Source organism: Ornithodoros turicata, chromosome 6, assembly GCF_037126465.1.
Source record: "Ornithodoros turicata isolate Travis chromosome 6, ASM3712646v1, whole genome shotgun sequence".
In the NCBI taxonomy this organism is placed as follows: Eukaryota; Metazoa; Arthropoda; class Arachnida; order Ixodida; family Argasidae; genus Ornithodoros; species Ornithodoros turicata.
In genome coordinates this window covers 59396733-59423242 of record NC_088206.1, presented here as the reverse complement: position 1 = coordinate 59423242, position 26510 = coordinate 59396733, and the positions used below count along the sequence as shown (strand labels likewise).

Here is a 26510-nt window from a genome sequence, read left to right as displayed (position 1 = left end):
GTCCAATATCTTCAGTGCAGCAATAACGGACATACAGTACATAGTAATCAAGTTGTAAACCCCCGTACGTACGTAAACCCCCAATAATAATAATAATAATAACACAGTAATCAGCCATTCGATACGCGTATAAGTTATCACGTCATACTCCTAAAACACACACACTCTTATAATACGGCGAACCACATTTCACAAGCGATACCGTTATCACTCGTGATGTGTGAAAAGCAGGGGGCGTACACCTTTTTGTGACAATTAACATAATTACGTGTCACAAAAAAGCGTAACGCCTACAGCATTAAAGGAATCAGGAAAGAGAAAACATGTCATCCGTGATGACTACTGGCTTAGGAGCATGCTGCGCGGTGAAGTTCTATTTTAAAAGTGTACCAGGGCAGTAAAAAAAAAATAAAACAAGGTTAGTCGAAAAGAAACGACACTCCCGACGCTTTATTCACACCACTCCAATCTTCCTCACGCCTTTCAAATCGTCACCATCTTCACCTCCAGCCAGCCGCTATATACGCACGAAAGCGCAGCAAAAGTATACACTTTATTATCACCCTCATATACAAGCATCGCACGCCTAACTGCATGCGTACGCGTGCGTGAATACGGCACGAACGCGCATGCGCAAACGTAAAGCGCGGGCAGCTGGCTCGCGCCAAATTAAGCACCTTGGCGACCACCACATGCAGTCTCCGTTGGCGCAAAATAATAAAAGACACGAGAAGAGAATAGCCGAAGGTCGATCTCTTTCGACAGATGTTTCTCCAAAACTCCCCCACCACTTCTTCTCCAATTTAAGATCTCCTCTACCCCCTTCTTTCTCTTCTACCCGTTCTTCTTGAAGTTCTGCACGTGTTGCTCGTGGGGAGAGAATCAGCGAACTGGAAAGAAAAGGTTTCCTTTTTTTCGTTATCGTCCGTGGGGGTGGAAGAGGTACAGGAGGGAGAGGGGGTTGTCGGGGAAAATATGGGGTTGTGAGGATCGAAAGGTCTTCTGGTAAAGAAAGAAAGAAAGTAATGTAAAATATTGACAGGGTCTAGTTTTCTGCTTCGAGATTTCGGTGAGTTTTTGTTGTGTCCGGTCCAGTTGTGTCTGGACTGGACCATGGAAGCGGGCAGTCTGGAGGCTGTCTAGACTGGCGTTTGGGGGAATGCCCCCGCGGGGGTTAGAAGCGTACAGGGAAGGGCAGACTTGGAGGCATCTTGAGTACCGTACCCTAAATACTGTATCTTAAATACTTTGGTTGATATCTTAGTATCTTACTGAGTAGGTACACTTCGTGAAAAGTATTTCTACTGTAATTGAAATACTATTGTCAGTGTTTAGTACTCAGTATTCTAATTACTCTCATTTTTGTCGAATATTCAAGTCGGCATTCTTTTTTTTTTTTTTTTTTCGCACCTGACAACAGTTGACCTTTCCAGGCCATTTCAGAGGAAGTCCACGCTGTTATCATAAGACTTGAAACACCACGTTTTTGAAAGGAAGAGAGGACGGTTGTCAGATGAGAACTTTGAAATGCAACTACTATTGCGTGCAAATAAACCGTATGTAAATTTTGCTGGCATATTTTGACACTTCTGTGGCTGTTTATTTTTTGAGTATCTTATAAGCATCTTATATACTTTCCATAGTATTAACTACTTTACTCTAAATACTTGCATTTCTAACTCTCTTTACTGTTCTTAAATACATTTTGCGCTCAGTATTTAGTAGCGTATTTTAAATACTTTTTTGTATTATCTTCCGCATGTCTGGGTTCTCCGTCGGCTCGCACGATGAAATGGAGTTTGAGTGTCACATTGTACCGTGATGGATAATTTGAGTTTCTTAGAGGCACATGATAGAACGTAAACTGTTCCGAGGTTGGAACAACACAAACAGACGAACGCAGCCGAAAGTCTCAACTAGGAACATGAACAATTGACCCTTCCGCTGTCTGGCTTTTTTGACGACTGCCCTATTTCAGGTTTGTGTTATTGTCGACTATAGTTTCTTGTGAAGAAAATCGTATAATGTTGCGCTTGTTGCGTCATCCCTGTACACATCCGCCTGCGAAGGAATGGGCCGCTCCGCCATTCGTAATCAGCAGCGCGATCGCAATGGTGAGTCAAGAAATACGGGCAGGTGCGTGAAACAGCTGACTCAGGGGTGTGGGTTACCACCAAGACCGTTTTCTTTTACACATTTTTCCTTGTTCTTTCGAGGCTCTGACCTTCTGTTCCAGTGTTTATCGAATCATTGCCGGCAGGTGGGACACAGTAATATGTAACATGTTTTTTTTTTTTTTCTGGGAATAGCAAGCCGCAGTAGCGCAGGCTAACCTTTCCCTCCTATTTTTTATATAATAAACATATTCCCCCGTGTACACTGTTAGAAAACTTTACAATTTTTATTTTTTATTATTTTTTTCCTTTTTTTTTTGTACCGGGTTAAGGAGTTCCGCCAGCACCGGTTAAGGAGTAAGTTGTAGCGGGTTAAGGAGTTCCGCTCGTTAGTGGTAGCCAAGGTCGTGCTGAAGACTGGGAGGTGGTGGGTTCGAATCCTGCCACCAGCTGTGCTGTCTGAGGTTTTCCCTGGGTTTTCCGAAGACCGGCACAGTTCCCTCTGAAGTCGGCCCAGGACGCATACTAACCCCCCTGTCCCCCACTCCTTCCTGCTGTTCTCTCTGCATCTGTTCACATCTGTACGCCGCGCTCACAGCCACAGTTGCTTCGCGGCGCTAATATACGGAATAAAGAAAACTTTATTTTTTGTATAAACTGCTTGTTCCAGAGCACATGCTTTTAGCGCAAACGGTATACCTTCTCCAAGGTGTAGTAACTTCTTTGAAGGCAGTATAGTATTTGCACCTCCTCAGGGCATAAACATATACCCCTTATAGAGGGTACATTTTGAGAGCTTTGTGGTATAATTTTGGAAAACAGGAATATTCTATTTACTTCGATCCTTCCTTTCGCCTTCCCAATCTAGTTTGTAACAAATTCGAAAAAAAAAAAAAAAAACTAGAACTACATGTGCTTTAATAACAACCACCTCCACGAGAATGAAAAAGAAGAAGAAAATACTTACCCGAACTTACTTACATACACGCACGAACGCACACACACAAACTTACATTCACAAAGTATAGGTGCAAACCGAAGAGGAATCACGCAACAAGAAACGTGGGAGGATTTGGCATTTGCTGGCTAACAGGAAACTGGATGCAGTACACCACGGCTTCGCAAAATGTGGAACCGCCTTCACCCGGGAAGCGACCGTACAAGTGAGGAGGAGTACGTATGGATATTTCAGGAACAAATATCGTGCTCCTCCTTTGATGAAAATACCGCTGTATTACCAACTGTATTTATTAATTAAATTTAATTAAATTAAATAATTAAATTAAATTACTGTTTAACTGAGATGATACCGTCTCCACCACAAATTAATGTGGCACCACACGTTGCGCAGATAAAGGTATAAAAAACGCTGGAGGTATAAACGTAATAGAGAAGTACCTTGTTATCTCAGCTGCCGCTGGAGGTATAGCCTAGGTGATCAAACTGTTACACGTGTTCTAAACGTGGTATAGACGGTGGTGATGAGGTATAAATATGGTACTTTAGCCCTGATTTATACCTCTGTATACCTTTTCTTCTAACAGCTAGTGCACGTAGATATTTCCAGACTGCATTCGAACACGCAGTAAAAATGCTCCTCCAGCATTGCGGACCATATCCTATTGACACACACACACACATTGGATGATGATGAGATGGGTGATTCACCGCCGCTGAGGAGCAAAAACTTTGCGTCATAAGTATAAATTAAGAAAATAGCACGATCAAAGCTCACAGAATGCGGACCCTGAACAAAATACCAGCCTATATTACACCTATCTTTCGAAAATGGCACCCTGTATAGATGTGATGCATTATGGCCGTCTCAAGAAGACATAGGATAGATAAATGTCATTTTATTCCTTTCAAACTTGAAATTTGAGGTTGCGTATAGATACTTGACGTGCTTTACGTTCACCCTGACAGCGTTCTATATACAGGATTAACTGCGCATAACAAAGCAAATTGCTTAAACGCGATAGTCCTATATCACCGAAGTACCAAACGCCACATCACGTACACATTCAGTGTACGGGACAGTCTGAAGTGACGAGGCGCTGGGTCGTTCCCCCCAGAAAAAGCGCTGAATGCATAGCAAGGCACATGTCGGTCTCTATATTCTCCAAAGTAACGACCTATACTTACCGCCCTGCGTATACAATAACGACAAGTGTCAACTGCATATCAAAGCTAGAGGGGCGTACTGGGCCATGCCGACGGTGTACTTATGAACGCTGTTGCATCCGCTGCGCCGATTCCAGGGGCCACGGTGCCCACACATCACCGGCAACTCGGCAAGGTCGTCCTTTCACCACTTCATGACCTATAGAGGCGTCGTGTACTTGGGACATGAAGTATAAATACAGGTTCGATGAGACATATAGATCCCCAACGCCACGGCGATGCTGGGGAGGAGCCGCTGGTCACATCGATCATAGATCGAGTGATCACTCGATCATGGACACTCAAGGGCAATGAAGGTGGACAGTGAAATGAACGCCTTCTCGGTGACCCGAACCGGCACCAACTACCCAAGATCTCTGTTGCCGATTTGAGGGTAGCACTAAACCACAAATCTATCGCCAATAGCAGCCGAAATGCTGGTTTTCGCTTATTGCGTACAGACCACACACTCGAGTCCATGGGTTCGGTAACGGGGTTTCGGTTTCGGTTTCGGTTTCGGTTTCGGTAACCGTGCATCTGCCCGGTTAACTCTTCACGGAGAACCGTGTGGACTAGGCGATTCGCACAATTTATCGACACCACCTCAGTGTCAGACGCATGTGGTCGTCCAAGGAGAAAGAAAAGTGATACATTCTGGTGCTTACGTTTAAGGACTGTAACAGGAACGTACTTTCGAACCGTCTCTCTGAGTATGAACGGCATTCAGCGCAGCTCGGTCACTGCAAACGACACCAAACACCCTGCTTCCTTTTACTTTTCGCTTAGACATTAATCGATCAATCCCTTAATTACTCTAAGGATTGCTGTTGCGCAGAACTGCATCAGCCACTGTGCTATTAACACCATTGCATTAAGATGCTCGAGTAGACGAGCGAGCACAGCCTTCAACGTATATAGTTCGCGGACCACATGAACAAGTGTTCATCCTCTTACCTAAATGCGGGATATATAAATGAAAAACAAGCAAACCATGCAAAGAGGCTGATCACAAAATATAGGAACCGCTGCTCTGCATATGTGTCGTTAGCCGATATCTAAAAGGAGTTAAAAAGGAGCTAAAAGGAGCAGAGCGGCTAAAGATGAGAGGTCAGTACTGTGTCCGTAAGGATATGTCCAAGAGATTCCATCACGTGATGGAAAGAAACAAATAAATAAATAAAGAAAATTTCATGGTCAGACGCTGCAACTATCAGTCGGCCCAAGGACCAGGTACTAGCACTCCGCTGCCCCCCCCCCCAAAAAAAAAGAAAGAGAAAAAGTGATGCCTCACATTTTAACGGACGAGTATGTATTTCGCATAAGACAAAGAACCATAACCGAACTCATGGGTACCATTACCACAACTTAAACCTATACGCTCCAAAGTCTATACACATAATCACGCTTCCTGAAATCGACCCGTTCGGAGAAAAAAAGACAGGCATTTGCCGCTAAACGACGAGATCTTCATTTCATAAACATCGCCTAAGGGGACGGCAGAAAGAAAGTACATTTTGTTGCTACACACATGGAGTCATAATCCTGATTAGGCTACTAATGGAACAAGATACGCCTCTTATAAGTGGTCGTTACGAAACAGACGCCAAGTCTGATGCTGATGCTCCCATGGAAAGAGTGTATATAGAAATTTCCACTGTATAGGGGAAGATGACGAGACGGTTCGTTTCACTCTGATAGTTACTTAGGTACATGGTTTGCATAATATATTAAAATATTTAAGAACATACGTAAAATATGTGCATCGAAACCAAAAATTATACGGTTATCGTCACGATTTTTCTTCGTCTAGAGACGTGCAATTTTAACACGACAACTTCCGAGTGCCTGTTTTCGGTTGTTGGAACTTCGATATTGCTGTAAACAAAGTACAGTAAATAGCTGGCACCAGAGAATCGTGCCGGTAACATCTCATTACGGCCGAAGTCTCATTACGGCCAAAGTCTCATTACGACCGAAATTCTCATTACAAAATCCACACAATTGGAATTGGAGTTGAAAAAGAAAGAGAAATATGGAGATGTTAGTCCCAACCGTCAGAGCTGGCTACTCCAAAACGCGTTGGTGGGTGGAAAAATAGATCCAGAAGAAAAGGAAGAAAAAAAAAACACAATCATCGTGCCGGTCTCGAATGGCTTTTGAAATTCAAATAATTCGGTGTTTACGTCGCGAGACAACTGAGAGGCTTTTGAAAGGTCTCGAGGTTCCATTTCGGCATCACAATTCTACTGGGTTAATGAATATAACTTTTGTCTTGTGAATCGAACTGGCTTGTAGCACTACGACATCACAACAGCTCAACAGTTGCTAAATTGGGGGTGAAATATTCAAGTCCCGAAACATTTTCATTCTTTTGGGGGGGGAGGGGGGCGTATATTTATTCGAACAGAGAGAGAAAAAGGGAGGAAAGGTCAGCCAAACGGTACGTCGGTTTGCTATTCCGCAAAAGGGGACGTTGATGTAGGGGCCAGCATACCAGGCGGAGAACTTTACGTCGGTCGCCACGACAATCTCCATCCGGAACCTCGATAAAGATGATCGGGATCAACAAGTGTGGTGAGCATGCTTCAGTGCCGCGCTCAACATTTAGCACCATGCACCCATAGGACGAGTACGACGAACTTTTCGAAACTCGGAACTCTTCTGTCCCGACTGGGAACCTCACATTGGACGCGGAACAGGTATAGCGGACACCCCATTCGCAATATCCTTCCAAGAGTCGCGAGCGTTTCGAGTTTAAGCGCACAAAAATTTGTTATTCCACACAGAGCAAAATTATGATCTGCAGAAGTAGTCACTGAAAGCCGAAGTAATATATTCAAACACGATTCAAATACGCGGTTAAAGCGCACCAAGCATATGAGTTACACCTCGGCACCAATAAAAACACGTCGCGCCTCAAATACTCACATGTTCGTGTCCCAGTTCTTGAGTATGGTACCTATACAATACAAGAAAATGAACATCAATATCGAGACCTTCCTCAATAAGTCCCGCCATTAAACTCAAACGCCCCTCTTCCCATCGTGCTCGTACTATACAACAGCACAAACACCCGAACAGATTAATGTCATCCCATTTCCGACTGCCGAACCATCGACCCACTTTTATCCATATCCTATATCTCGCCCGAAAGATCACACAATTCTCCTGACACGCGACACAATTTCGTTACGTATCCCGCAACTAGAACCGCGTGCAGCTGCAGCAGGACCACTAATGCCTGCTCCTCCTTAGAAGACAGCCGTTTCAAAAGCCCCCCCTCCCGCAGAACGCGCACGCGCGCTGTATTTTTACATCTGCGTCCGTCGCGCGACGACCCATTGTTATATAACGTCTCTTCCACGACCCACAGCGACGAGCAACAATACACAACACTTACTCAAAAGACAAACTCCCCCGAGCACTCGAAAGAAATACCCAAACTCAAAACGCTGTGGGTCAAGGCAGCCGCACGCGCGCGCGCGCGCCTGTTACATCTTCAACCTTCGCTGCTTCGAGATGTTTTATAAGAAGGCAGGTGACATTTCGTAATGTAGGTTATGGCCTCGTTCATCCACGATACCCCGTGGGGCATGGAGAAAAAAATATAATAATAATGTTGCGTATTCTTGAGAAAGCGTCTCCCCTTTTGCACGCCCCCCTACGATTTCTCAAGGACGATGGATATAGTATGCGGTGTGGTAGTTGATGGCCAGCTTGCCTATACGTTGCTTCGATGCGCGTGTGTGCGTGTTGTATTGTGGTTTCGAGATGGGTTCGAAGATAATTAAGGGATGCGCGGCGGTTCTGTCAAAATATAAGATTGTTTGGTGTGGCGGGTGTGGAAGTGTACGCGAAGAGATTGTGTGTGTGTATTTGCAAGGGTGGTTTTGGATATGTGATGCTGCAGCTGCTGCGTTTGTTGAATGGAAACACAGATTCCAAAGTGGAAACTATATTTTGCTACGAAAGATGAGATATGGATGGTACAGAGATATAGAGATACAGATGGTCCATATAGCTTGAATTTGACGTAGAAATGTTGTTATAACTGGTGATTGTAACGCAAAGTTTCAATGTCAGTCGTTTGCTTTTATAACATCTATTATGTGTTTCGGGACCCCTAGAGTTTAAAATTAGAATATTGCCCATCCGCATTTTTAAGCGCTTGTTTGCATGACACAATACGGAGTAGGTAACGTATTCAAACATTAATAAAGTCAAGACAAAAGAGAGCAAACCGCTGATATATGTGAGTGGCAGGCATATACCTCCAACCGCAGGATGTAAAAAGAAAAAGAAAAGGAAAATGTATCACGATGCATGTCATCCAAGGGAGGATTCAGTTTTCACAGGTTATGTTTTCGGCGTTTCGTGTGGTGAATTATGAATGAGAGTGAAAAAAGGTAGCTTCTCGAAACAACAAGAACAACAATAAATGATGAAAAGGTGCTTATGACATGGGACGTTTTCCTGTGGTAGGTTTTCGAAACCGAGAAGATTAACATACACGAAAAACAACCGGAAATGTATCAAAAGAAGGTGGTTTTTGAGCATGCGGCGACAGTTCGTATAATTTCAGTGGAATTCGCAAGAGCTCATCACGAATGAGGCGAACGTACCACCGTGAATGTTAACACAAATTATAGCATAACATAAATTAGTAAACATTACATAAACCTTAAAGGATATTAGAGATATTAAAACTAAATTATTGAAAGTACATATTAAAATAATAAAAGCACAAATAAAACAAGTGCGCATGTGCCTCGCGAACTCTAAAAAGAAAATGAGTAATTTTAGTACTTTATAGATGCATTGTCATGACAATTAGTCCCTTTCGGGACTAATTGCAGGGACACTCTGAGTGATGGGGAGTAAGTTTCAGGGTCAGTGGACATTAATGAGGAGTAATTGTTGGCTAGGGTAATAGAAGCTGTAATTGCTCCTTAACTTACTCATTTTGTTATTTTAAAATTCATCCGTTACAGTCGAGTTACATTACATTTTCGAGACCATTGTCTACCTCGCTTCAACTCGCCGCACACCCCATACGTAACTTCCGGTCACAGCTAAAACCTCTAACTACGATCCATCCCTCGTCCGCGCCACTTTCCGCCTGAACATATGAAAGCCCGCAAAGCGCACGATATCGGAACTACAGAGGTGTACCGTGTTAGCGGGGAGACACCGTCGTTTTGTTTCAACAAACCCCATTTGAGCTATGGAACCGCACAACAACATCTCACCGTCGGGAGGGAGGAGGGGGGGGAGGGGAGGGGAGGGGGGAGGGGGGCAAACGTGCTATCAGCACCCGATGCGTGTGTGCAATGTGAGTATATACGAGAATCGATGGGTATAGCGCGCGCCGTGGCCTTTTCAAATCATGTGCGTTTATCGCGGAGTAATTGCATATGTCCAGAGAAACAAATCCGTCAAAGAATTATCGATCTTCCAGCAACTACGGATAAGTTACATGAAAAGATATTTCAGCGAAATTCGATATTCAATTCAACAAAATTTTATTTTCCTTCCTTGGCGAAAGGAGAGCAAAAAGACAGAGACAGCTCGCCTTGCGAAAATTGTTATTTACTTCTTTTTTTCTTTCTCTCTCTCTCTCTCGAAATGTGAAAGTATAGGTGGTGATGGTGATAGGACTCGCCGTTGTCGGCCTCACAGAGGCGGGCAACGTCACGACTGACGCCCTGGGGAATGTGCGTCCTGGGCCGACTTCTAAATGATGTATATATATATATATATATATTCTGGAAGTATAGGTGGTGGTGGTGGTGGTGGTGGTGGAAGCATAGCTTCGCCGCATGACATCCTACCAGCGAACCATCGTTGCGCATGATCTTGTTCTTTCTCCCGAGCTGTTCAAGATTGGAAACGGCCGATTTTGGGGGACACATTATATTTATGGTGATGGTCAAAGAGAGGCGTATGCCCCACTCATCGCCAGAAAGGATTTTGAACACGGCCAAGTACAATTACCCTTTGTAACCAATGTCACCAGGCATTGCACACTGGCCCACCGCCTCGGTCTTCAATTGCCAACGTCTAGAATGGGGGATATACTCAAGCACTTCGGGGCCTCAGAACATACAAAGGTCCTTATACAGAAACAGAAATATGGAGGTCGTCATTGCGCATGCCTATAATCAGGGATATCTTTCCTTTATTTATTTTTATTTTTTTCTGGGGACATCACTGCCTCTATGGTTCTGCCCAATGTGCAGTGATGACTCCTTACTTCTTTTTTTTGGGGGGGGGGGGATTAAGAAAAAAGAAAGGAAAGGTCAGCCAGACTGAGGTCGGCTTGCTATTCCAAAAAAAGGAAAATGGGGAAGAAAAGAAAAGGAAAAGAAAAAGAAGAAAAGAAAAGAAAAAGGAGAAAAGGGAAAGAAAAGAAAAAGGAAAGGATTTCTTTGGATCTTCAGAACGCTTATGTTTCATATTCCAAAACTGCCTAATGACGTATGTGTGTGTTGGGGGGGGGGGGAACTGCCAAATCGATATCCCGAGCAATAACGGTAATATTTTGATCAGAATAAAGTTCTCTATCCGTGTCTCCGCGTCGCGTTGCCGCATCATGTTTCAATAACATAAAGGTATCATTCTGTTGTTAAGATTGGGACTGTTTCCTCGCAATGCCACCCAAACACAGCCAGCGTAACCTGATCGGCTCGTGGTGGAATCGTACGACTTGAGTGCCCCGGGAGTGATGAACATGCAGGATGAGGCCGGAGTTCACGGGAGAATTGCTCGAAGGTGCTCAAGCGATGGGACATAAACTATGAATTCCGTGTTTGTGTTTTTCTGTTATCGTCCCTACCTCGTCTCGGGTTTTCAAGTCATGTATATTTGTGTTTTTCTTGTTCTTCTGCATATAAGCGAGATGCTGTAGGACCTCACGCCTTTTGTTCATCCACGCTGTGTAGAATAAGCGTTCTTCTACAATTGGACCGGGCCCTGCCTTCTCCTTTTCCTTGAGAGCTGACTCGCACGAGAATCGCAACACTGTGCAGAGGTTGACATTGAGCGGGCTGTTTGGTCTGTTTTTAGAATGTATGCAAGATTCTAAGTAAGTGGCCCAATTACTTCACAATCATCCTTTCAAGGAAAGAACGCGGAGTAAATCGTAATGAATCCTAAATAGTGTACTAGTGTTGACGTTCAATAAATATCCTCAAACAACAACAACAACAAATAGATCATGACTATGGCCTGGGGTGATTCACCGCTGGAGAGCAGTACGCCTACCCCATTACCCCATTAAGAAACTTTATATCTGCACTTGCATTGAAAGGGCATCAAGGTGGGAACGTCGCCGGTAAGGGGTGGGGGGGGGGGGAATCATATATGCGCGTGAAAGTGCAGAGGAGGGCAGCCCTAAAAATACAGCGTTTCGTTTCGACGTTGCAAGGTCATACACCTACAGGTGTCCTATATCCCTTTTATCGTGTATCATAGCTTCCAACATCGTGCGGTGATTGGTGGCGCTTGTGATTCCCTGTGAATTTGAGACAGGGAATTGTTCCGAGTTCCTAAAAAAAAGGAACAGAAAACTGTCCCTACACTTGAGAGTGCTCTCCTCTGGCGCTTAGCCTTCTCCGTTCAGCTGAAGCAACCGTTGGAGAACGTGGGGTCAAGCTTCTCCACTGTGCGCCTCATCATATATTTCTCCATCACCTTCGCCGTAACCGTCGCCTGCACCCTTCCTCCATCTCTTTGCTGCATCCAAGACATCACATTACCTTCTGTGTCGCTTTCCTCATCCTTTCCTTTTCCTCTTCCGTTCTATCTCTGAGTCGCCCACAACCCCCGCAACCTTTTCCGTAAACTCCGTCCTGCGCGCAGCCAGAGGGCGTCTTAGCCGTCTTGTGCTCCGCGCGAGCAGCGTAGCACGGCGGCGGCGGCGTGGTCGGGAGGAGGCGGCGGCAGCGTCGGAGGCGGGCTCTCAGTCTTGACGCCCTCCCTCACCTCCCTTCCAAGCGGGCTCCTCTCCTCGCCTTCTCGGCGGCGCACTTCGCTTCCTCACAAGTCCCGCTGCTTCTCAGTCGCTGCCTCGCCGCGTGCGGACACCGCATCTCCCTTCACGTTCGCCACTTCTTCACTGCGTGCGCATCAAGGTGTTCGTGTTGTTCAGTGTTCGTCGCCTTGTCGACGTCTTCGCAAGGCGGGTCGTCTCATCTTGGTGAGTCAGTGTGTCAGATGTTTTGTCCTGTCGTGTCTGTCGTACGGACATGCAGCACCAGCTGCGTGAATGCGGTGCGTTCTTTCCTCGTTTTTAAATGCCCGGCTTTGATGGATGGGTTGAATGCCTGCACGATCTGTGGTTTTCATTTGTGTGTCTCCGCTCAAGGGTGTCTGCTCTGACGTTGTATTTTTGTTTGTTCTTGGATTGATCGTCTTGTGTTGTTTTATCTCTCCGTTTATGACGTTTCAACGTGAACTGCTCTCACTGACATACATGCAAGGCGACGACACCTGTCATGTTCACACTGTACTGTATTATTTTTTAACTCATGGTTGTTGTCACTGTTTTACATACTGTTACACCGTCTCAGATACAGTGAGTCTGACACGAACGTAAAAACTCCTTGAGGTAGTTCGCATATGTCGCTTCTCGTGAAGTGCACTATAGCTTTGGTGTTTTTTCTTTTTTTTTTCTGATTTCAATTTTGATGAGACTTTCTTTCACAATGTCTTTCTCGTGATTCAACCTGCACATTCCTTTCTTTTGCTCTCTGTTTTTTTTTTAATATATTATTATTAATTATCCGTAAACCATCTCCAAAAAAAGAGTATGGGCATTCCGAAGCAGCCTTCTGCAAAGCCGAGCAAATCTGCAGAAACCTTCCGGCACACTGATTGGACATTCGAAGAACAAATACAAAAGGATCTACCATCCGAAGAGCCTCTAAACTATCGAATCGAACGTGACAGAATATTACACATTAATCAAGAAGTAAGATAAGGTGCGAGAAACAAGTTCTTCGCAACACTCAAGAAACAACAACTGTATTTTATGATGGTGATTAAGGGAGTTTCAATCGCCAGGGGCGATACTCAACGTTCAAGGAGAATGTTCTGCCAGCAGTGCTTTTGTAAGAACTCAGTCTTTCAGTAAAAACAGACATAAAGGAGGGGGCGGTCTTGAATATTTCATCTTCCTTGTATTGTCCATGCATGTTTTTTTTCCAAGGGTACATCCACGTACATAGTTGCATTTTCGAAAGATGGCTAACTCAAGTGGGCACTACTATGTATGCATGCACCAATGCTGTGTGCAACCATGCTGTGAGACACTCCCTCCCAGCAGACATGTACAAAATACCGCACAAAAGTATTCAAAGTAAGATACCAAATACTGAGAGCTGATTGTAATTAAAATACAGCTGAAAATACTTCTAAACAAAAGTATTCAAAACAGAGTACCAAATACTTAAAAAAATAGTTAAGATATATTTCAGATACTTTTCGAATTTTTCCAGTCGGCGGAATTTTCTTCCCTGCTAAGCACAGTTCGGATTGCACTAAAGTGTTGCTTTCGTCTGCGAAATCCGTTCGAAATACGGTCTCGAGATATCGCTAAGCAGTCAAAGGCGGGTGCTTGGTGGGCTTCGCGGTGCGACCTGAGAATGTATGCGGCCTCCTACCTAGATCAACGCTACCGGACGGTATCCTTATATCACTCGAAGACAAAATGGACAAGAAATTTACGAGAGTGGGAAAACAAACGAACAAAAACTGCTAAAAGCTGCGGGAACCTGGCAGCATCAGTGCCAAAGACGGTTGATAAAGTAATTAAAGTACTGAGTAGAAAATACCGAAAAAAATATTTTAGATAGAGCGCAAAGTACTCATCGGAAGAGAGAGAGAGAGAAAGATACATGATGACGATGATATGGGGATGACTTCCGCTCATTGAGCAGAATGCTACCCCATCGGAAGAAGTATCTAGTAAGCTACTAAATACTGAGAAACGTATTTTAAGTACAATACTTAAAATACGTACAAGTTTGCCTCCGAGCATATAGCAGGTATACATATCCCCCCTTTTCTATGCATTCTAATGTGTGATTACAAGTTTCAAAACACGTATCACGGAGGGGGGGGGGGGGGTGTATATGTTTAATAGCAAGAAGAAAAAAAAAAGACAAAGAGGAAAGTATCACGCGGAGCTTGCACACATATGTATAGACTAAGTTCTTAACTCAAGTCTTTCATCTCGCTGTCCAATACACTGCAGGTCTTCAAAGCACCGACGGTCATGTCGGGCATGCATTATAACTTGTACCATATAGTGGTCAAATGATCAATCCACTTTTTGTAATTATTATCGTTATGGTATTATGACGAACGGACGAACGGAACTTGTTATTGTTATTATTATATTGCGAAGGACACCAGCTTTCACAGCGAGATTTCGCAGTGAATCCGGGTAAGACAAATCGGGGCCGCATGCCACGTAATTTGTGATATCAATTGAAATTTATCTATAGAGATTCTCCAGCGTAAATGGCTCTTAAATGTCGCTTATAATTTTTATTGTTCTTTTTTTGTGTTTGTGTGTATGTCTCAGCCATTATGGGGTCAGCAGCGTAAAGTGCAGCTTGGTTTCAAACGGAAATATTTAGAATACCAGCTTACGCGCCGCTTAATATGTATGCAGCAAACTAAGAAACGCTAAAGACGTCCAAGACAACTCGCCGACTCTCTGTGCTCTTAGCTGTTTACATAGCTGACTGAAAAATTCATAAAATGCGTTGCACTAACGAGCGGTAAATGATGTTTGAACAAGTGGGTATTCCTTTTCTTCTTTACCTTTCCTTTCTTCTTCTTTTTTTATTTTTTATTTTTTTCTTTTGTGGGGAGGGGGGGGAGCAGCGGGACACCCTATAAAGTATGTTGGCTGGTCGGCTCGAAAAAAAAAAAAAAATGTGGAGAGTTCGGCCCAACTCTGCATTGGGCCAGCTTCTAATGTAGACGGAAATCAAGCGATGACCTTGAAGCAGTGAGATCGTGAGAAACCGTGTTGAGAAATTGCACTTATAGTGCTGACCCCCTTCCAGATTATGTCCGAGTGCCGAACTCAATCTCAAGCCCAGCAAGCAAAATACATATATGCTCAAAAAAAAAAAAAAAAAAACACGTACCCGCTCCACATCTTCGTGTAAGCAACGCTCAGGATCAAATCAGGATAGTACTTTGTCATCATCATGTCAACTGGTCCGAAGTGTTGGTCCTATGGGAGCCACAACCCCAACAACACCAAATATCCTCTGGATGTAAAAATAATGTCCTAACGGATTCGTCCGATGGATATCCCTCAGATATCCATCGGACGTATACGAGTCCGTTAGGACATTATTCGTACATCTAGAGGATATTCGGTGTCGTTGGGGAAGAGCCGCGTCACACTGCTGTCGCAGAGCGCTTAGACATTGTACTTCTTAGACGAGTCACCAAAAAGTGTAGCCCAACTTCCCTTCGCAAAATACCTCGTGAAACCTCTTTCCTTTTTCTTTTTTTTTATTTACTGAAGACCAAGTAAAGCGGCGAATTAAGAGCAGGAGGGTCGCTAACGTATTAATCTAAACTAGCGAAAACGTGCAATATGTAGTCGTCGCCGTCTGTCCCTACCTTTTGCTGTGATAACTGGAAGGAAAGATAACGACGACGTTGAACATGCACATTATAGTGAACACTCTCGCGTTTAGTGTATAGGATCAACCGCCATGTTGGGATTCTTCGGGTCAATTCGTCATGCAGCATGGGAAACACATGACAACGAGGTTGCCGTTGAGCGCGAGCAAGAGCGCATTATTTTGCCGGTATACCGTTTAATATGCGAGACTTGTCAATTGGGGTAGTTTGTGACAGAAAGCGTCGAACTACGTACATGTTTTAGAGATTATGTTACCGTCTCGAAATGCATTATTGTTTCCCCATTGAATGCTTCCATTCGTAGCATACATGGCACCTATCACTTTTTTTTTCTTTTTTGTTAGGGAAAGACTTTATAATTTTCGAAGTGTTTGTCAGAGAGACACTCTTATGAAATAATCCGAGAGTGCCAATAAACTCGTGAGATTAAGGCTGAAGGGTATACCTATTTTTGATGTGCGGTTGCTATATATGCAAAAATTCTATAGATCAAAGCCCCGTCATTTTCGAGATGAACACGAAAAGCAAACGACATTGCACGTTTAGTTTCGGTTTGGAAATGACGTCAGCTTTAGCAGGCGTCACGTTGGTGAGATACCTTAATAAAGGCAACATCTTTGAAGGGTTGCTAAAACATAGCCAACAACTTTTTTTTTTAATCAGTAAAAAATAGATATCCATATATGCGCGAAGGCGCGAAGGAAATCATACAAACTAAATAATACATTACAGATTCCCCCGACATAAACTGCATTTCAATTTGATATATGCAGTTTGTGTCCGGGTAATCTAATGTTTATGTACGGTTTATGTACGGATAATAATAGTTGAAATTTTCAACTATCCTTGCTTGCGCTTAACAACTCCGGAAAGTGACGCCGGAGCTCCGACGATATACGTCGATAGCTTTCTAACTCTGAATAAATTCGCGTCAGTGTCACTATAGGAGAGCTAATTTAATTTTTCTCCCTCCACATGAGAAATACCCACTGATGATGCGCAGTGACCTTATGTATGCATGCTCTGCTGCACATTGTTGTGTGATGGCCGTACGGCAATGTGCCGAGCGTTTCGCGACGTGCGAGCCCGCGTGGTGGCGCTCTGCGCGGTTGATCGTTGAGGGGCAGTTTCTGGTGGTTTCGGGCTCGGTCACAAGCGACAAGTTCCTTTCATATGAACTGATGGGGTAGTTTACTGAAATTATTAGCGGTGCACTGATTTCAACGCTTTCGCCAAGGCACATGCCATGTGTTTGTTTGCTGAGACGACAGCTTCTTCGAAATAACTGCTTTTATTTCGATTCAGTTTAGCTTGAATATTATGCTCTAGGTGTCGTGAGCCGACCCTGTATAGTTTCCAAGTCCTAGACTCTGTACTTGCCGTCATATATGACACGAACCAGCTCGTTGTTTTGTGGCACCTTCGGGAATGTCCTGTCATGTACAACCTTACCGCAAAGTTGCGACCACTAATTCATTGTTGCATGAACACTCCTCCCCCCCCCCCGCCCCCTGGAAACAACTGGATCCCCATTTTTTTTCTTTATCACAGCACCATCACCTCTGGATACGTCCCTTCGGAGTTCACACGCATGCACTTTGTCTGTATATATATAACGATGGGACAGCGAAGAGTTTGAGTTGAGCTTGAAGTAAAAAAAAAAAAACGAAAGGAGAAGAAATAGACACCCCTACATGAATGAACCCCAAAGAAATGAAAAAGAAAAATGGGAAGGTAAAAATAAAAACGTCACCCCTCTGGAGTATACTTGGGAGGGACTGCGAAGACATATGGGCGTTCTTCGGTATGTTTTCGAATTGCCATTCACAGAGCGGTGTTATATACAGGGTGTTTCAGTTAAATCCCCGGGCTAAATAATTCGCGAACGGGTGCACCAATCCACGAGCTTCCTTTTTTACAAGTATCTTTCCAATACCACCTACAAGCTGCACACCGTGTGAATTAGTGGGAGGCGCTCATTAGTAAAATAAAAATGCGAATGAGTTTCGTAAAAAAGCGTAACTTCTAAAGCAGGGCGCTGTCAGCATTAAAATGGGTACTACCCCTTTTGGGACCTTCAGTGGACACCTTTTAGAGAAAAATCTGCCACCGAAGCGGGTCATTTGTTGCAGTAATTAATTGGTTTCTGTTTGCGTATTTTTTTCGCGGCTGGTCGCGGCGAAGCGCAAAAGGGCGTATTTCATTGGTGTAATTCATTGGTGTAAGGACGTAATTCATTGATGGATAAGGGAGTGAAAGAGCGTCCTTTTGCGCTTCGCAGCGACAAGCCGCGACAAAAATACGTAAACCGAAACCAATTAATTACTGCAACAAATGACGCGCTTCGGTGGCAGATTTTTCTCTAAAAGGTGTCCACTGAAGGTCCCAAAAGTGGTAGTACCCATTTTAATGCCGATAGCGCCCTGCTTTAGAAGTTACGCTTTTTTACGAAACTCATTTGCATTTTTATTTTACTAATGAGCGCCTCCCACTAATTCACACGGTGTGCAGCTTGTAGGTGGTATCGGACAGGTACTTGTAAAAGGGAAAGCTCGTGGATTGGTGCACCCGTTCGCGAATTATTTAGCCCGGGGATTTAACTGAAACACCCGGTATATATAGGTGATTGCACGCCTCTCCTTGCACATGACCAAAAGTCATGTTTTAAGAGTGATAGTTCACGATTCATGTCTTTACAAACTGACAGTCGCCGCACGTTTGACCTTTTTCATCGTCGGAATTCCACTCTTGACTGTATCTGGATCACCCAAGTTTCGCATAGTAAACACACACAACAAGAGAAACGAAGACACTGAGTGCGGTGTTCTCGCAATACAGAAATGGACAAACCATCTTCGTCTATAGTCTGTCGCCCCAGTGCAAACGCGTGGATATTTCCTGCACCTGCCTCGTTCTAATATGCCCGTAGCATATGCGGGCGCTATTCCGTTTCTTCGTTTTGCTTTACTTTTTTAAATCTTTATATGTACATCTTAAGTCACCACCCGCTTACCTTTTATTTTGTCGACTTATAGACGGGCATTTATACGGGACACACGGAGGGAAAAGGGAGTGAGGGTCAGGAAACAGATGAGCTTTACCAGATGCTATCGACCTGTGCAGCGTATGACGTCATAAGCTGCCCCCAGAGAGCGCTGTGCGAGTTGAGACTGAAAACTAGAGCGGGCTCCACATTTTTTAGAGTTTGTTTGTTTGTTTGTTTCTCGCTCCTTTGCGGTAGGTAGGCCGTACACCCTGGTCTTTGAACTCTTGTTCCAAAATCGACGCTGGCGTTTACGTGTCGCAGTTTCACTGAAGTCTGCGCGTTATGACCGCAATAAAGTGCGCGGAATATGGGTGCGGCGAAAGTTGACACTATCGCAGGACTTTGGTTGGCATCGCAGGTGGTGCATTACCGGTCACGTGATCGCATTGTAGTAGAAGTGTCAGCAGCCTGTTGCAGTTACCGGTGATGCATGCTTGTGTGCGGGAAACGAAAGCAGACGACGAAATATGTGAAGGAAAATATTAAGCGACTGCAGTAAAACTGTGTAAAAACACGGACAACGTGAAGTATCCGTGTACATATTCACTCGAGCGACATTCTCTATAATATTCCAGGGGAAGATAGAGATAAGCTTTCTGCTGCCACGTATCACCTAACGCCATGTCTTTTTCGTGCGCTACTAACCATGGGGATTATTTCGTAGCAGACGACAGGCAAACACGCAGACTGTGTCGTCTGCTAAGTGCGGAACACTGCGCTCTCGATATGCCGTCGCCGTGCGAATGCTCGATATAACACCCGGCGCAACTAGAATATACAGTGTATATATAGAGAGAGTATATATACAGTGTATATATCTGTAACTCAAACATCGCCATGCCAGTACTGGACAGCTGTTTCGGCCTTCTTGGACCTCATCAGCAGTACGCAGGCAGGCAACGTTTGAGTGGATGGCGTCAGAAGGCCACGTAACACGTGATTCCTCCCGTCAGGGTGAGATAACTCACTCACTGAAAGCCCAGTGCAAAGCCAGTGAAGTATAAAATGAAAAAAATAGCCGGAGCTCTTTGGCTGCACGTATAGCATATGTCTGTAACTCAAACATCGCCATGCCAGTACTGGACAGCTGTTTCGGCCTTCTTGGACCTCATCAGCAGTACGCAGGCAGGCAACGTTTGAGTGGATGGCGTCAGAAGGCCACGTAACACGTGATTCCTCCCGTCAGGGTGAGATAACTCACTCACTGAAAGCCCAGTGCAAAGCCAGTGAAGTATAAAATGAAAAAAATAGCCGGAGCTCTTTGGCTGCACGTATAGCATATGTCTGTAACTCAAACATCGCCATGCCAGTACTGGACAGCTGTTTCGGCCTTCTTGGACCTCATCAGCAGTACGCAGGCAGGCAACGTTTGAGTGGATGGCGTCAGAAGGCCACGTAACACGTGATTCCTCCCGTCAGGGTGAGATAACTCACTCACTGAAAGCCCAGTGCAAAGCCAGTGAAGTATAAAATGAAAAAAAAAGCCGGAGCTCTTTGGCTGCACGTATAGCATATGTCTGTAACTCAAACATCGCCATGCCAGTACTGGACAGCTGTTTCGGCCTTCTTGGACCTCATCAGCAGTACGCAGGCAGGCAACGTTTGAGTGGATGGCGTCAGAAGGCCACGTAACACGTGATTCCTCCCGTCAGGGTGAGATAACTCACTCACTGAAAGCCCAGTGCAAAGCCAGTGAAGTATAAAATGAAAAAAATAGCCGGAGCTCTTTGGCTGCACGTATAGCATATGTCTGTAACTCAAACATCGCCATGCCAGTACTGGACAGCTGTTTCGGCCTTCTTGGACCTCATCAGCAGTACGCAGGCAGGCAACGTTTGAGTGGATGGCGTCAGAAGGCCACGTAACACGTGATTCCTCCCGTCAGGGTGAGATAACTCACTCACTGAAAGCCCAGTGCAAAGCCAGTGAAGTATAAAATGAAAAAAATAGCCGGAGCTCTTTGGCTGCACGTATAGCATATGTCTGTAACTCAAACATCGCCATGCCAGTACTGGACAGCTGTTTCGGCCTTCTTGGACCTCATCAGCAGTACGCAGGCAGGCAACGTTTGAGTGGATGGCGTCAGAAGGCCACGTAACACGTGATTCCTCCCGTCAGGGTGAGATAACTCACTCACTGAAAGCCCAGTGCAAAGCCAGTGAAGTATAAAATGAAAAAAATAGCCGGAGCTCTTTGGCTGCACGTATAGCATATGTCTGTAACTCAAACATCGCCATGCCAGTACTGGACAGCTGTTTCGGCCTTCTTGGACCTCATCAGCAGTACGCAGGCAGGCAACGTTTGAGTGGATGGCGTCAGAAGGCCACGTAACACGTGATTCCTCCCGTCAGGGTGAGATAACTCACTCACTGAAAGCCCAGTGCAAAGCCAGTGAAGTATAAAATGAAAAAAATAGCCGGAGCTCTTTGGCTGCACGTATAGCATATGTCTGTAACTCAAACATCGCCATGCCAGTACTGGACAGCTGTTTCGGCCTTCTTGGACCTCATCAGCAGTACGCAGGCAGGCAACGTTTGAGTGGATGGCGTCAGAAGGCCACGTAACACGTGATTCCTCCCGTCAGGGTGAGATAACTCACTCACTGAAAGCCCAGTGCAAAGCCAGTGAAGTATAAAATGAAAAAAAAAACCGGAGCTCTTTGGCTGCACGTATAGCATATGTCTGTAACTCAAACATCGCCATGCCAGTACTGGACAGCTGTTTCGGCCTTCTTGGACCTCATCAGCAGTACGCAGGCAGGCAACGTTTGAGTGGATGGCGTCAGAAGGCCACGTAACACGTGATTCCTCCCGTCAGGGTGAGATAACTCACTCACTGAAAGCCCAGTGCAAAGCCAGTGAAGTATAAAATGAAAAAAATAGCCGGAGCTCTTTGGCTGCACGTATAGCATATGTCTGTAACTCAAACATCGCCATGCCAGTACTGGACAGCTGTTTCGGCCTTCTTGGACCTCATCAGCAGTACGCAGGCAGGCAACGTTTGAGTGGATGGCGTCAGAAGGCCACGTAACACGTGATTCCTCCCGTCAGGGTGAGATAACTCACTCACTGAAAGCCCAGTGCAAAGCCAGTGAAGTATAAAATGAAAAAAATAGCCGGAGCTCTTTGGCTGCACGTATAGCATATGTCTGTAACTCAAACATCGCCATGCCAGTACTGGACAGCTGTTTCGGCCTTCTTGGACCTCATCAGCAGTACGCAGGCAGGCAACGTTTGAGTGGATGGCGTCAGAAGGCCACGTAACACGTGATTCCTCCCGTCAGGGTGAGATAACTCACTCACTGAAAGCCCAGTGCAAAGCCAGTGAAGTATAAAATGAAAAAAATAGCCGGAGCTCTTTGGCTGCACGTATAGCATATGTCTGTAACTCAAACATCGCCATGCCAGTACTGGACAGCTGTTTCGGCCTTCTTGGACCTCATCAGCAGTACGCAGGCAGGCAACGTTTGAGTGGATGGCGTCAGAAGGCCACGTAACACGTGATTCCTCCCGTCAGGGTGAGATAACTCACTCACTGAAAGCCCAGTGCAAAGCCAGTGAAGTATATATATAGCCAGTGTATATATATAGAGTGAGGATGTCGCTCGTGTGAATACATGCTGAACGCGAAGGATCTTGCTTTTATTCGCAAAGTTCCTTCCATGCACATAACTTCATTTTCATATTTTACATCTCATGTTTCGCATGTAATGGGGTAGTGTACTGTTCTCAAGCGGTGAATCACCTCAGGCCATAGTCATGATTTATTTGTTGTTGTTGTTCCTTCCATGCAGGTAAACATGGATACGATGCCGCGCTAGACTCCTATGCACTTCGGTGCTCTCCCAGGTTTTCCCAGAAAATGTTTCGGTCGAACGTGGGCACTGTACTCAGCAAGGTGCGCCATCGTTTCCCGTTAATCAAGTCTAATCAATCATCCATACTAATATCCATACGCCATTGAGTGCCAATATTTTCGGAACATTTATCGCGGACACACCTTCCGATCGAATAAAGCTCCCTGACGTCGACAATCCTTCCTTTCCCAAAAACGAAGGGCGACGGATCAAACATTTCGCAGCCGATTTAGCCTACTTTTCGCTCCCTTCCCTTCTTGCCAGCGCGACACAATGCCACCACCCGGTCCGACTATGAAACAACGCATCCGCATCAAAAGCCTCCCCCCACTACCTCCCTCAGCGTGAGCCGAGAGAAAGAAAACCTTTCCTTCATGAACACCGGGCGAGACATCCGCGGGGGTAGATATTGCCATCGTCTACTATAGGGGGGCATCTAGGGGTCTTCAGTGGGAGTGCGTGTGTGGGACGGCCCATTGTTGCATGTCTTACTGGCTGTTTTCCCAGCGGGAATCCTTTCGTTCACATTAGAGGGACTTCCTTTTCTGCCTCTCTTCTGCCCCATCAGAGTCCCTTCTTTTTTCCTTTTTGTTCTTTTCCCCCCTCCTTTCGTGATGTGACGTCATCGTTGAATGCTGGCGGGTTCCTGGAATAAGTCGGCGTCGTTTGGATCCTGTTTTCGCAACAGACGAAATATTGAGGCTTGTTTGTCGTCTGCTGTAGTAACAAACGAGCGACCTGCTTTGGATTCGTGTTTGGGACTGGTGTCAGTGATCTCTCTCTCTCTCTCTCTCTCTCTCTAATTTGGGTTTAGAGTGATCCGCCATAGGATTAGGCTTGCTGCTCTTACACTAGCTATATTTAGCTATATTGACACTGGGTATACGTATATTCGAGCCCTTTGAAGAAGCCTGAGCTTGAGCGAACATTCATCTTTGCAATGGATTTCGTCCACCAGCTTCCCTCCATCTATTCGTGCATGCCAACACACTAATCCTTCGAATATTGAGAGGAGCAAAATAATTTGTTTCTACACTTTTTTGCCCAATATCTTATAGATACCTAATATTTTATCGTATTACGTAATTTTTTCTTTTTTTTTAAGTAAAAGTTCCGAAGAACTTGTTATTGTGGTTTCACCATCCGAACGTAATATGACTGCAACGCGAATAAAATGGCAGAGGACCTACAAGCTCTTTGCAGTTTATTATCCGAAAAATTCTGCAAGAATCGCCGAACATCACTTTGCAGCTTCCTCGACACCTCAGAACGTTCAGAGAAGACCACGAACCCAAAACATCAAAAGCAATCACAACCGCATGCGTTCCCCAGACTCCCCTCTCCCATCTAAGTCAGCAGCAGCAAACGTCCCAAACGCGGCACACTCACACACAGACTCCCTCACAAGGTGTCCCACCACCAGGCCTCAACAGAGAAAACGGATAGAGCTAAGCATTAATCTCTCTCCCTATCCACGCGAATGCCACGTGGCTTTCATACTTCCCTTTCCAACTCTCCCTTTTCTCATCGTCAAAGAAAAAAAAGAAAAAAGAAAGAAAGAGACCAAGCAAGGAACCGTTATAATACTATACGCGTCTGCCCAGACCGGGCAGCTGCTCTCCCCCCCCCCCCCCCCCGTCTGCGCCCCCTTCCCCGTGTCTTCTTTGACTTCGAGGTGGGGGGAGGGGTACACACCCTCCCCCCTCTTAATACAGCAGGGCCAGGTGGTCGCGGAGAAGCAGATATCATCTCGCGTATCCCCCATGTGTTGATTCTCCCCCCCCTCCCCCCAGCGTCGGTGGTGGTTGTCATGGGCTGTGGAGAGGGGGGTGCGTAAGAGCACGTGGCACGGCGAGGGGAAAGTAGAAGAAACAAAGTGAAATAAAGAAAGTAGAGTAGAGAAAAGTCGCCCCTCTTTGAGCGTAACGGTACCTTCGGCGCGGGTACTTTCGCTTTATGAAGGAGGACGCACGCGTGTTTGATCGCAAGGCGCCCGACGTTTCGTGAATCGGCGTTACGTTCTCCTTTGTGTGTGCAGTTGAGGTAACATATTCCGTAACGGGCCGCCGATTCTTGTCAGCTGTTCACTGTTATAGTGGACGGGCGAATCTTTTCACTTCGCTTTCATATTCTATCGCCGCTTTGCGTATTGACGACGACGGTGAAGATGACTTAAGCTGTTTTTTTTTTCGTTCTTTTCTTTTCTTACGTGTGGGAGGCTGAGGATGCGTGGGCTGACGCAGATCATGTGTGGGAAGTGGCAGATGTTGACCAGCGGGCGACAGAAAGCTTGAAGGCAGTATGTTTTGCAGGAAATGGGTCTAGACTCTACAGTATAACAGACATTTCACTTTTTTTTTTTTTCTAATCTGTGCAGGGTTCTCACATGAGGTGTACTTTCGTGCTATTTTTTATTTTTATTTTTTGATACCTTAGAGATGTTAGGCGAAACCAACAACTTCCACTCTACACTTTTAAAACACAACTTCACTGCATAGCACGCCCCTATCCCACCATCATCCCGAATAACATCGTCCTCTCCCTTGGTTTGTTGGAAACGGGAGTTGGACGCCTTTTTGTGACACTTACGCAGTTGCGTTAATTGTCACAAAAAGGCACACGCCCTGTGCTTTGCACAAACGTGGAATGATGGAGGTATGGTTGGCCTTCATCGTGTTGTGGTGTGAAGCGCAGAGACCACTTTTATCGAGTTCGGATATCAAAAAAATTATTGATCGGAGAATCCCCGCACCGGCTGTGTTCCCCCCTGAAGTCGGCCCAGGACGCATACTAACCCCCTGTCCCCTACTCTTTCCTGCTGTCCCCTCTCGATCTGTCCACTGTACGCCGCTCGTAGCCACAGCTGCTTCGCGGCGTTAACACGGAATTTAAAATATATATACAGTCAACCCTCGATTTATGAACACCCTCGGTTCCCCGAAAAATCGTTCATAAATCGAGGGATTCATAAATCGAAAATTCCGTTAAGTGAGTACTATCGAGCAAATGGAACAGTATTTCCGAGTTGGTATTGTGTTTATAATGCAATATATTGTGTAATTTTGCTTTCGACCATGCCTTCTGCTGTATCAATCTTGGAAAGAGGAGATGTCAGCACATTCGCACTCAACTGGTCTCGGATTTCCTCTGGGGTTTTTAACCTACGTTTATTAGTCTCAGGGTGACAGCTGACACCTTATTCATGAATTGAGGTCAGGAACACTTCTGCAAAAACCCGTTTGTTGTTCGGATTTCGAGGGGTTAAGAACCGAGGGTGCAATACCTGGAAAACGTTTTGTCTGTTCAGGCGTCATTCATAAGACCACGAATAATCCCTTTGGAGGTTTTTGTTGGCCTCGGAACGACCCGTTCATAAATTGAGGGCAAAAACGCTGGGCAACTCCTAGTTGGTTCCCAGAAATTCCATTCATTATTCGAATATCGAGGTTCATAAAACGAGGGGAAAATGCATGTAAAAAGTTTGGTTCCTCGTGCTAGTGCTCATAAAACGAGGGAATTCATAAATCGAAGGTTCATAAATCGAGGGTTGACTGTATATTGATCAGAGGGAATTCATTTGCAAGCAACAGGCCAGTGAGATATACAGCGATTCGCAAAGATTTCTAACCCACGCAAAACTACGTCTACAGTCATAGTT

At 45.1% G+C, this 26510-nt stretch overlaps 1 protein-coding gene across 1 annotated transcript in view; it reads left to right on the top strand.

Moving 5' to 3' along the window:
- The first annotated feature begins 12309 nt into the window (after nucleotides 1–12309).
- LOC135396829 (homeobox protein prospero-like) overlaps nucleotides 12310–26510 on the top strand; it is a 101824-nt gene continuing 87623 nt past the window's right edge. The window contains exon 1 of the mRNA XM_064628029.1: nucleotides 12310–12474. The gene's annotated coding sequence lies outside the window, so the exon portion shown is untranslated. The remainder of the gene's footprint in view (nucleotides 12475–26510) is intronic.